Raw genomic sequence first — 12,259 nt, forward strand, 5'->3', positions numbered from 1 at the left:
CCAAATCATTCCAGTACAGCAAGGAGTACTGGAAAATTTTCACCAGAAATGGGAGCTAGCTGAAGCCTGCTGTGGTGCAGAATGGAGGTGGCACATCTGCCTTGTAGTTATCTTTCCAGCAACTAAATGCCTTTTGTTGATGTGCTGGATCATAACTTACATAGCTTTAGCTTTCAGCTATTCCTGATGGTTCTTGTTCTCTCCCCTGGCTTAAAAAGTCATTTTCTGTTTCTTTCAGGCCTGAAATGTGTCGCTAGCTCAGTGAGTATGAAAGCAAAGGGTCTAAAGGAGAACCTTCCTGAACAGGCAGGGGAAGGCATTCCTGAGTGAGCAGCTATCATCCTCCCAACAGAACTGGGCTGAGAGTTTTACACGGGTTAATATTTTGGCTGAAGGTTGCCTGGATGGGTTTGTATTCTGTCAGCTCAGAGCCCAGGCTGAAGAAGTGGTCTGTGCTGTAACAGAGGTGTCCTGAGTTGGAGCCTGTAATGTGGTTCTTGCGAGAAAAAGACAAGCTGGAGATATCAAATCTTGAGCTGTAAATACTCAGTCACCGGAGGTGACTTCTACATAGAGTTTATATTATAGTAGTGGAAGAATTATGATAGTATATCCATGTGTATGCTTTAGCTATGTTTTGTCTGCCCTGTCCATGTGAATTGGGGAAGCCACCAGATATCCCTGTTAGTGGCAACCTCTTAAATAATGCTGTTGCTTAGTTTCATCCTGAGTGTGCCCAGAGCCTTAGGTAAATGTAGAAATGTGGTTGCAGACAGTTGAATGTGGGAAGAAAAATATCACCTTCTTGACTGAGATGTATCTGGAGAAATTTGAGTGTGAAACAACTGGAACTGTGGTGCCCTTAGCAGGAGGAGGTGATTTCCAAAATCAGTGAAGGGAAGGGACAGAATGATGTGGAACTTGGATTTACCTTGGGCTGACTGGAGTCAAGAATAAGGGTCAGAAGCGTGATGCAGTTACACCTCTCTTACCTACAGAAGTCAGTGAAAATTCCTGTCCGAGTTCAAGGCAATACCAACTAAACTATTGGCTAAGTGGCTAGAAAGGTCTGGGTTTGTCTTCAGTATGTCACACTTCAAAGCAGAGATTCCCACCTGTTCTCATCAAATCCTAGGCGTTTCAAAGATAATCTTCATTTTATCTGTCTCTTTAGGGGGCTTATGCTCACTGCTTTTGTGGGGATGAATGCTTGGAAAGCAGTTACTGTTCATCAGTTCCCATGCTAGATATGCCTGTCTTGTTGAAGGCTTTCAGAGTCTGTGCTGGGAATGCATTTCTTTTCCTAGTGTTGAGAGATTTATATTTTTAGTAGGTATTTGTTTTATCTATCACATGCTAGATTTATTCACTTGATAATCTTAATCTTGCAGCAATGCAGGCAATCTTCTCATGTCGTGATCTAGCATGCAGGGATTTTATTCATTTAACAGTTTGGCTTTTGGATCAGATAGCCATTAGAGGTAAATCCTGCAGTGTGCTGAGTATGCTTAACATCACCGGAACTGAGAGCAGCAGTAATTTGTAGGGAGCCTGCAGCATCTTTCAGGATTGTGCTCGTAGAGGCTTTCTTTACACATTAAGTACATGAGTAAGTTAATTTGTGGTCTTCCCTTCCTAGACCGTACCCTTCGTTAATATGATTTCTCGCTGATGCAATTTTTGCAATGACTGTCTGTGTTCAGTTAACCACTTTTGGGTCTCTTAGGAGTTCTTTTTGATATCTATCTTTGATACCAAACAAAGACATCCTTCCTTCTTTAAGGTGTGTATTGTTAGAGTTAGTTGGAAAATGAGGGGGGAAAAGCAAACGAAAAGAATTCCATGAAGTGGCATTTCTACCCCACTCCAGCACAGTACAATAAATTCAGTATTATTGTCCCTGAATGTAAGACAAACATTTCTTTCTGTCTACAGCAGGAAAAAACAACAGGTCTCTTTCTTGTTCTCTGACACAGAAGCTTCCAACTTATTACTACTCAAAAAAACCCCCAAACCCCAAAATGTAATTCAGAGCCTTTTTCAGATAAAATAGTATCTTAATTTCCCAAAAGTAGGTTTCAGATTTTATATTTGTTCCTGATGGCAATCATGGGGGCCCGAATTCTAGGTTTCGGAAGGAGGCTAATAATGAATTTCCCCAATATGATTCCTGGGATTGCAGGGGAATAGGAGGGATGACCAGGGCTTCGTCATATACCTACAAGGTTAAATGCAACAGCAGCCCCAGCAGCAGACAGTTCCTTGGCACAGCTGTGACTTTGGCAAGCCAACGCATTCATGGCACTGACAGCGTAAACATTTTGTGGCAACTGTGCAAAGCAGGCAGCCAATTATTTTACTAATGATTGCTTCTCAGTATTCTCCTCCTCCTTCATCTGCCCTAGAGGAGAAAACTTTCTCCCCTGTACTCTAGCCTCTTGGATAATGGCATAAATGGTTTCTTTCTGTAAAAACACTGTGCTAACACCACAGTAGCCTGTGCTGTGTGGGACTTGACTATGTAATTACATTCCTCCTCTGAGTTCCCTCCCTTTCCAGACTTTATTTGTAGATCCTGCCTGTGACTGTGGTAGCTGTAGCAGGGATAGCCTGAGAGCTTGCATCTCCACTGACTCCTCTCTCAGCTGTTCCACTGCTTCCTGTTAACTGAAGTGGTAGGAGAGTTAATGCTTCCAAAGCATTTCTAAAATTCTCCTTGTGAGATACTCAGTGAGGACTTGGGATAAGTTGGTGGTGACCTCCTGCTGACTCGTTTGCACAGCTGGTCAAGGTTGACTCCAATAGTTTCAACTGAGGAGCATAAAAAAAGTTTGTGCCCATTAAGTTCTCAGAGTAGTCAGGCCCATGGGGAAGTGTATATGGCAGTGTATATACACAAACATAAAGAAAGAAAATGTTTGGTCCAATATGTGGTAATGTCAGGAACAGAGTGGTAATTCTTCCTGCTTGAGGGTATGTTCTTGATTCAGTGAGCTGAAGGTTGGTCTTGCTCTAAACAGGAGTAACGATGGCAGGAATCCCAACTTAAAAAGCTGATTTTGGTTATGAAAGCCCAGGGTTCATCCCTATGTTTAGTGAATCCTGTAGATTAAATCTGAGTGTTTAAGTTGTACTAAGTTAACTCAGTTTCTGGGTAGCAGGTGCCTACTGGAAATGATCCCCAGCTTCCTTAGCAGTCATCTTGTACTGTCAACAGAATCTTGGAAGATTTCTGGGCAATATGAGCATGGCATGACTCCGACCTTAATTCTGATAAATGCAGTGATTAACAGAAACTGAGCTTCACCCTGCTGGTACTAGATTGCTACCAGCATCTGAACTACCTAGATTAAAGCTAGGTAGAGTGTTCAGCAGTGAAAAGGTAACTTCAGGTACTGTCTTCCTCCATCAGTTTTAAAAGGAGAGGGGTATAGCTTCCTAACTGAAGGCTATCCTCTACCTCACCACTGTTGTCAGCTATGGAATCCAATATAGCACTTTCCTCTAGTGACAGTGATGAAGTGGTTATTAAACGCAATAGAAATCATTCAGGTCCCTTTTTGATTAAAAGCTTCACTCTTATCTGTGGTTTTCTGTGTTCTCAGAAAAGAGCTTGTCAGAAATACAGAGCTAGGGGAAAATATGCTCCCCTACTTTGTTGTTTTGGGGGGACAGGGCTTTCAAGCACACAAAGGTAAGTATTTGCATCTAAAGCAGAGGGTTGGTATATTGTCATCTAAACCTTAATCTTGAGAGGTTGGGGTACCTTTCCTCCCCAGCTTGGGCACAGGGCTTTTGAGTAATGATCCAAATGGATTCAGCTATGTGGAAATGTCATCTTTTGGGTACTCATCATGGTTATTTCTCAAATGTTTGGTGCTTTATTCCATTACATTGCATAAAACACATGCCAGAGAAGAGTGTGAAAAAAATGTCAGCACCCTTCTATTAGCCAGCTCTTTTGAATACAGACATAAAATATTAATTTAAATCAACTGAAAGGCATTAAAAACTTGATGTTCTCTTTGCCCCAGAAGTACTCTACTGATAAGAAACAAATTAAAAATACAGAGTTTTCAAATAGCAAAAATGCTGCATATTTCAAATGAAGCTGGTCTTTTTATGTGTAGTGTTTTGGACTAAAAAAATAATATTAAATGCACATAAAAATGATTACTGTAAATGGTAAGACATCAAAGTTTGGCATCAAAGTTAAATGAAAGCGCTTGGAAGTCTGTCTGTTTGATCTGTACATAAATAAGCTTAAAAAGAAGCCAGGGTGCTTTTACACAGCTGGAACTGGGTAGCCAGTTCAAATTCCCCTGCATCCCAGGGATTCCCAAACTAGGCTAGATCCAAACACGGTCATTATTTTTCGTTTGGGTTTTTTTTGTCTTTGCCCAGCATGCTTCTATGCCAGTGCACCAGGGAAATGAATTAGCAGAAGATATAAGTCACAGGCTCTTATAAAATGTTTTTGAGTTCAGATGGGGAAAGGACAAGCTCTAGGATACTGAAATAAAAACCTCTTTTCTCATCTAGTTTTGGAATGAAGACTATCAAAATGAGGGTAAATTGATGAGTCCTTAACCTTGTTGAAGCCAAGACTTGTATAGTTAACTGTTGTCATCTTGGTTGTGTTTTACCACCAAACATCCATTCTTGGGTTGGCAAGAAGGTGTGAATCAGAAATATGGGTCAGAGCTCTGTTAATTTATACCAGCTAAGGGTCTAGTATAGAATTGAGCCACACTAATGTTCAGATCATTTCAGTTCACTCTTAGAAAAAAGAAAAAACAACGCACAAACAAACTTGAGATGTGGAATCTGTAAGCAAAAAAAAGGGACTTGACTTCTTTGGTGCCTTTCACCAGAAGACCCGACTGTGCTTTACAGTGATTCACTCTTACAGGAATCTACGTGGTGTAGAGGAATTATTCAGTGTTCTGGGAGCTCTTTTGGTATAGTGCAAATCTAAGACCTTTATCTACAGAGAGCCAAGCTTCAGCTCATTTAGTTTGGGAGCTGGAAGTTGTAAACAACTAGAAGCAAGACTTCAAAGAAAACTACCTTGGCTCTTGCGACTTCTGTTTAGTGGCCTGAACCTTTTGGGATCAACAGACTTTCAACACTCAAGGGTGCTTGACAGTCAGCAAAACATGCTCTCAAACCCACTACAAATTTATCCTGTTTCACCTGGCCTCTAATCACGGCCTCTCTAAGCACAGACCTTTCACCAGTAACCTAAACTGGAGCTGTGTGTGCCTCTGGTTCAGATGAAGATGTTCTATTTTGAAGAGGAACTTGAAAGGTCACACTTTACCTGGCACGGGAGAACATGCTGCTGCTTCACCCTGGCCTCTGTTTGTGGCCCTGGAGTTAAATGTACGTCCTCCTCGGGAAGGCAGAATATCTCAGAGGACACCCATCTCAGCCTGTGCCTTTGGAGATGATGACTTCAAGGCCTGTATGAGGTCACTGTAGGGCAACCAGCAAGGTGAGTTTTAGTGGAGGACTTGCCCTTCAAAAATTCAGCCACAACCTCAGGGTGTGTCCCTCTGATTTATAAAGAGATTATTTTTCCCTGCTGAGAAAACCAAAATTGTCCTCCCCCTGTGTTCTCTTCTATTGAACAATTCCACAACACACATCCTCAAAACCAATTTATTATCTTGTTAAAGTGGGCTTTCTTTTCCTCTGTTCAAAACTTCCCCTGTCAAGTGCTAGAAGGAGAAACCTAAAGTCTCTGGAGCACTTTTCCATTTACTCGCTGTGAGTGGGAGTGCAGGAAAGCTGCTCTTTATGAAAATAGCTGTTTTTAAGTGAGAGAAATAACAAAAAGCCTCCACTGGAATGCAAATACAACTTCCTCCTGAAGGGGTAGCAGCTGAGGTGAAGGTGACAGGCTGCAGTTTGGCACTGTAGTCTGCTCTTCAGGCAACATGCTACTTTTTATGTGGTGAGCCCAAATTTCATTGGAGCCCCTAGAGAGGATGGCTGTGCTTGCAGGGAGGGTGACAGGGATGTGGTCAGCCACCCTGTTGCAGCATGATGCTGAGGCCACTGGGCTTACCTTCTCTGGAGATCGAAGTCAGCTTTTCAACATGCCTTCCTGGCTCTTGCAGGTGTTTTTATTATAGTTGCCACTTAACAACATCTGGTTTATTTTAGTTTTGTACAGACTGCTGTATTCTCCACTGCTTCTGTTTAGTGCTAAGCTGAATTTCCTGGGGGCCTGTGAAGCATCCTGAGGGAGGGCTGAAGGAAGGAGGCGGCAGAAATGGACAGTGTTGGTATGTCACTGTGCTTAAAGTAAAAATGGTTTCAGTGTAGAAGTGGATAGCAGGCTATCAGTGCACGGCAAGCTGTTTTTTGGGTATGAAATTAGCTTGGAAATTTGCATGGTTCCACTTTGTGGACAAGAGGAGGACTCAATGTTATCACCTGCATCTCCCTTACCTGGGAGAGCTTCTCTGCAAATGCAATAAATCTGTTTTCCTGCGAATACAAGAGAGCTCTCGAAATAATCTCATTTCAATCCCTCTTGTTATTTTTAATGGATTCCAGGATGAGCTGGTTGCTATGTATAGCGTTTTTACATACAAATTTGGGTTTGAACCCAGCTGAATATTCAGTCCAATTAAAAGCAAAGTCTCTGCTGAAACAAAGGCAAGGGAAACAGTGGGGAAGGCTTTCATGCAAATGAACGAAAAAACAAAACCAGGAGGACTGAATGTTTGTTATTCATACATATTCTTAGAGGTAATTATTGTGATTTCTTCCCTAAAAACTGCCCGCTTTAAGAAGAAATGATTGCATTCTATTAAGTACTTGTTTATTAAACTTGCAGTAACTGAAGTTGAATATGAATTATTAAAATGTCTATGAGGTGCAGGGTTGTTTTGCCAGCTGTCTGTGAAAAATAAAAATAGTAGAACACGCAGCAAAGCAGGAGAGGTGAAATGTAAGGCAAGAACTGGCCCTGGACCAGTGGCCGTGAGACAGGATTCCCAAAGGCTGCCGGAGCTCTGAACCCTTGTCACCTGCAGGACGGCCCCTACCCTGGGGTATGGGAAAGGGTCTGCACTGCCCAAGAAAGCAAGCTGACAGTTTACTGCTCTCATCAACTTCTGTCGGGCTGAGGAATATTTTTCTCATGAGAAATAAAGGGAAATTTGCGGGGGAATAAGAATGCCAGGAGGGCAGAAGTAACAGCAGGTGTGTTGTGGCACATGACAAAGGGAGGAGGGAAAAGGGGAGGGTCTGTAAGGACAGGTAGCATCTGTTTGCTTATAAAGAACATGGTCTAGCCCACAATTTCTAAGTACTGAAAAGGTTTTTGCAGGGAAGTAAGAACAGAGCAAGGGAAGCCTAGAGAACTCAATAGACTTAGCCTTGTAAGAGGTTAATAGCTTAGCCCTTAAAATGGACTAGAAAATACAAGGAGGTTTATGTGATGGCTTTGACATATTCTGGCAATAAATGCAATGTGAAGATGTTTCCTCCATTTGCTCTAAGCTTTTGACTTTACTCTGTCACTATGGGAAAGTCACTGTACGTAACAGAAAAGAGAGGATGTGAACTTCTGTTGCAAAATTTTTGTGTTTTTCTTTAGTACAGTTTACGACAGAAGGAAAGCTTATGCTTTGCACTCTGTATCTCCCAGACTTCCCATCAGTGTCGGGACCTTTTGACCAAGTTTGACAGATGAGAACAAGTGTGGAAGAGAATGAAGTTTGTAGAAAATCAGTGACAGGTAGAGCGGAGATCCTGTAAGCATCTGAAAAAGGAAAAGCTGTGATGACCTCCAGAAAAGAGACTTTATCCTGGTCCTACTCCAGGAAAAATTTCAACTGGAGTTCACATCTTCCTAGAGCATGAAGGCACTCAGTCACTTGACACAAGCCAAGTAGAAAATCAAACTAAATTTTTTTTCTTTTTGTGCTAATGTGGGTAAATTCTGGAGAACTATGGAAGCAGTGTCCTGAACAGGTGATACACCTGATTTCAGTGAGACATCCTATACTTAAAATCAGTTCTTGTTTGAACAGCACCTGTGCAATTGCAGTCTTTAATTTTGCCCTGATTCCTGGGAGTTTGCTGCGTGGTTGTACAGTTTTGTCTAAAAGAAATGTAAGCCGAATGATTCTTTAAGCTCAACAACCTGCTGGGTGACAGAACGCAGGTACAGTCATATACATACTTTTGATTGCTGCTTATTCATATGAGGAGATGTAGGCACATGTGCCTTTTTAGCTGAGTTCCCTGCTGCGTAGTCCTGCTTCCGTCAGAGTCTCCCAGTAGAAAAACATGCCTTGGCCCAGTGATGTCTGCATGTTACTGTTTTTTTTTTTTTTTTTCACAGTGCTCATATTCTTAACATTTATAATTCAAATCTTCAGAAAGACGTGACAGTTTATCTTCTAAAAAAAATAAAAAGCAAAATGACTTGTGTTAATTATTCCATCTCGCTTACTCACTTACCAGGTCATATATTACTCCAAGGCTTTTAGTGCCTTGGGCCAAAAAGGGTCATTACAGCTCACAGCCTAATGACCTGACCAAAAAAAAAAATCTAAGTGAGGGAGAATGAGTCCTTCTCTGCTGAGCTCTCTGAAGTCGTTAAGGGATGCCTTGGGAATTCTACAAAGCAACAGCTCGGAAAACAAACAGAATTGTTCAGTGTTGGATATCACTCTCATGACATCTATGCTATTACAAAGATTTACAGCTGGAATAATTTGATCTGGGTTTTTTCCTCTTTCCCCCATTGACTCACATTTTGGAAGGCAGTCAGACCCTGAGAGTTGGGTTTTGCATAATTGAAGCACCAGAACGTATTAAGTGGAACGACTAATGGGGACAAAGCTTTTCCCTTCCTTCCACACTGGGTTATCAATTATGAATTAGCGGCAATCTAAGATCAAAGGGGTTCCATTTTTGCAGCTGAATTTGAGGATTTTGGAACTGAACAGACGAAATGCAGTTAATGACTCATTTCAGGAAGGCAGAGACAGGAGGTGACTGACAGGGGTGGAGTTAAGTGTTTGCTTTAGTATGTTTCTGAACATGGACATACATTCTCAAATGTAAAACTGGATGCTGAGATCAAGTTACTTACATAAGGTGATGCTGTTGGTTCCCCTTGTGGGGCATGGCAGATGGGAATCTGATCCGTAGCATTTTTCATAACACTGTATATGACCTAGTTGAGACATACTGGAGAAACGTGTTAGGGCTACCGTGTATTTGTAACACAAAAGGCTGTTTTGCATTAATACGCCTAGTTCCATTGCAGGGGAGAAATTGCATCTCTCCAGCAAGAACAGTTCAACACATGCTTAAAAACTTATGAGGGTTTTAATTTAGAAGTGGTTACAACCTAACGGATGGAAGAGCAGTCCAAGTCAGGACTTTGTTACACGCTCCCCGAAGCAGCAAACAATAAAGCAGTTTATGATTCTAGATAGTGGATGGTGCCACAAAGAAGCCTTAGGGAACAAATAGTAATCTGTTGTGATTTCTGCAAGGAAAGTGCATGAGCACTCGACAAAACTGACAGGTGCATCAGGTGCCTATTGTTTAAAAGCCGTTTCTCTTTGAAATACTCTGGTTCTGAGCAAGCAGGACCTAGGTCAAACCAGGTGAAAAGGTGTTTGTGATGAGGGGCTCAAATCTCTCCCCACAGCTGCCCCTCAGTGTGGAGGTAACGAGCTCGGCGGGGCAGGGGTGACCTGGGGCTGGCAGGGAGAGCACACCCGCCGTGGTGCTCCCCGCAGTGAGGGAAGGGGAATTTTTAAATTCTGAGGCTTGAAGGTAGCGAGAGCCTGCAAACAAGCTTCTCAAGGAGTCCTGGCAAAAGTGAGTGACTGCTGAATAGCATCCCTGAATTCCTAGAGGAAAATTGAGAGGGTGAGACTGGCTGGGTGGGCTGGGCTCTGGGAACAGCCTTGTGAGGTGACGCCTCTGTGGCTGCCCTGCATCTCTCTGTTCGAGCACCGTGCCTGGCTGTCTGCTCTCACTTTGCAAATGTAGCGGAAAAAGTCAATTATATTGTGTGCTTTTAAGTAAAATATTCTTTTTGTCCTGTAAGTCATCATTTTTAATAAGGTATTAGATAAATTTCATGCTACGTATTACTTATTTTGTTTGGGTAATGCTTCATAAGTAGGATTTTAGATTAATTTGCTTTTAATTGTTTCTTATTTTGTTTGGATAATGCCTCATAGTGAGATTTTTGAAATTAATGTGAATCTATTACTAAATTATAGTGGAGCAATTATGAAAATAATGACTTTATTATCACAACTGCTGTTGGAATAAGGAAGGAGATTCTAATGACCCGACTTGCCTTTGCTGATATATCAGAAGAAAATGTGGTTTGGACTAGTAAATTTTATATTCAAAGAGTTTAATGTTTGGGGAGAAACTTTCAGAATTTCGTGCTTACCTGAAATGTGAAATGAATATTTACTTTGGAACAAAAATTTCTAATTGGGCTGAATGCAGAGGCCAAATTAATAAAACCTGCTTTAGCAGTTTTTTTTAATTTTAATAAGTTTTTTTATTCAGAAATCGGTTTTATTTCTTTTGCCTTGAAGGCTTCAAACACTCTTTTTGGAGGATCTCGAATGAAAAATGCCCCCCTTTTTTTCCCCTCCTAAATTTTGCTTTTCATTTGAGCAAGTTCTGATGTTGGGAAGGTGTGTCCTGTTGCTCTGAGTTGCACAAAGCTTTATTGTTATTGCTGGCTGTAACAATGAGCACCTGGAGATAAGATTATCTGTCTACAAAACAGCAAGGAATTTGTTTAAATCAGTGGTTTAAATGATTCTTTTTCTTTGTCTGGGTCACTGTCTGCATTTGTTCACATTCTTCATGTTTCTCCAAGGGCTTATCTTCCTGATACTAATTTTATTCAGATATCTGAAAATTTATAAATCTTTGTGAGAGACAATAGAAGTCATGGTCTTTTAGAAATCAGCCTAAAGCAGTTATTATAGGGAAGATGCTTAGCCTTTAAAACTCTGGGCTAGATTTGTTCCTGATGACTCGATCTTCAGACCACAGTGTAAAGTTTCTCTAAAGGTTCTTCTTGTGGCAGCAGAGCTATTGCTTAAGAAGTTACTACTCTGTCTAGAGAGGAGTACTAGCTGGTGCACTGAAAAGGGGGACAGCAATAACTTTGATGTGTTATTGATTTGTTTTCTGATGGTTTAATTCTGCTTCAGAAATGGGCAGCTCTGCCCTCTCACCTCTGGTGTGTAAGTAGTCTCTCTAGCTAGCTAGAGGAGGGTGTGGAGATGGGGAACTTCAAGCTCGGGGGTCTTGTTTGAGAAGGGGAAGAGATCTCCGTGGTACGTGAGTTTTCACAAGCCTGCCTGGACTCTCGCTTTGAGTGTTGTGGGCTGGAAGGGGGGAGCATCTCGCCCCTTGGGAAGGGGGATCTGGCTAACTCAGGCAAGTCAGTCGTACAGTCTCTTTCAGGGCTGTCTCGAAAGCTGCTGGTTGCTCACCTCCTGGCAGTATGTGTCATCCATAATGCTTTTGTGAAGGGTACTCTTCCGCGGGTTTTGGGCTTTGAGCCTAGATGCAGGCTGCCTGTGCAGAGGGAGCCCTGTGAACCCCCATGCTGCTGTCCTTACCCAGCCTGGGCTGGAGGTAGAGGGCTGCTGTTCATTATGGGACCTGATCCAGGGGCTTCTGGAGGTGCAAATGTCCTCGCAAAGCTGTTGTGCTCAGCGGGCTGCAGGGCTGGGAGCTAGTCTGGGGAGTTAAACCCCATTCCTTAACTCTGACACCTCTGTATGGCTCTGCATCCTCTGGGGTCTTCCCTTGTTCTGCCAGGACATGCAGCAATTTTATACCCTGGAGCGTGCCAGTGATGTGAGCCAGTAGGTCCTGTCCCCTGTGTTTGCTGTTTGTTTTATTTGGTGTGTTGTTAACCTTTACTCAGGGCACTTATTTACTTCAGGTTTTAATAGTGTGATAAGGTCACAACAAATTTAGTGGGAGGCATTTTAAGCACTTGCAGCAATAAATCACAGTGTACATCACCCTTGTGCGGTTTATCCAGAACCAGAGAAATCCAATTTGGTCCATAATATGAAGGCCAAATAAAGCCAGGTATCATGGTGAGAAAGCTTTGACGTATAGCTCTGAAAGAACCTGCACACTTCTCTATAAATTAACAGCTATTTTGCAGAGCTGACAAGTAACTGATATTCTTGGAACTGGTCCTGTTTGTGGCTTCCCCCCC

Source organism: Athene cunicularia (genome assembly GCF_003259725.1).
Source record: "Athene cunicularia isolate RWA chromosome 13 unlocalized genomic scaffold, athCun1 chr13_part1, whole genome shotgun sequence".
NCBI classification, from domain to species: Eukaryota; Metazoa; Chordata; class Aves; order Strigiformes; family Strigidae; genus Athene; species Athene cunicularia.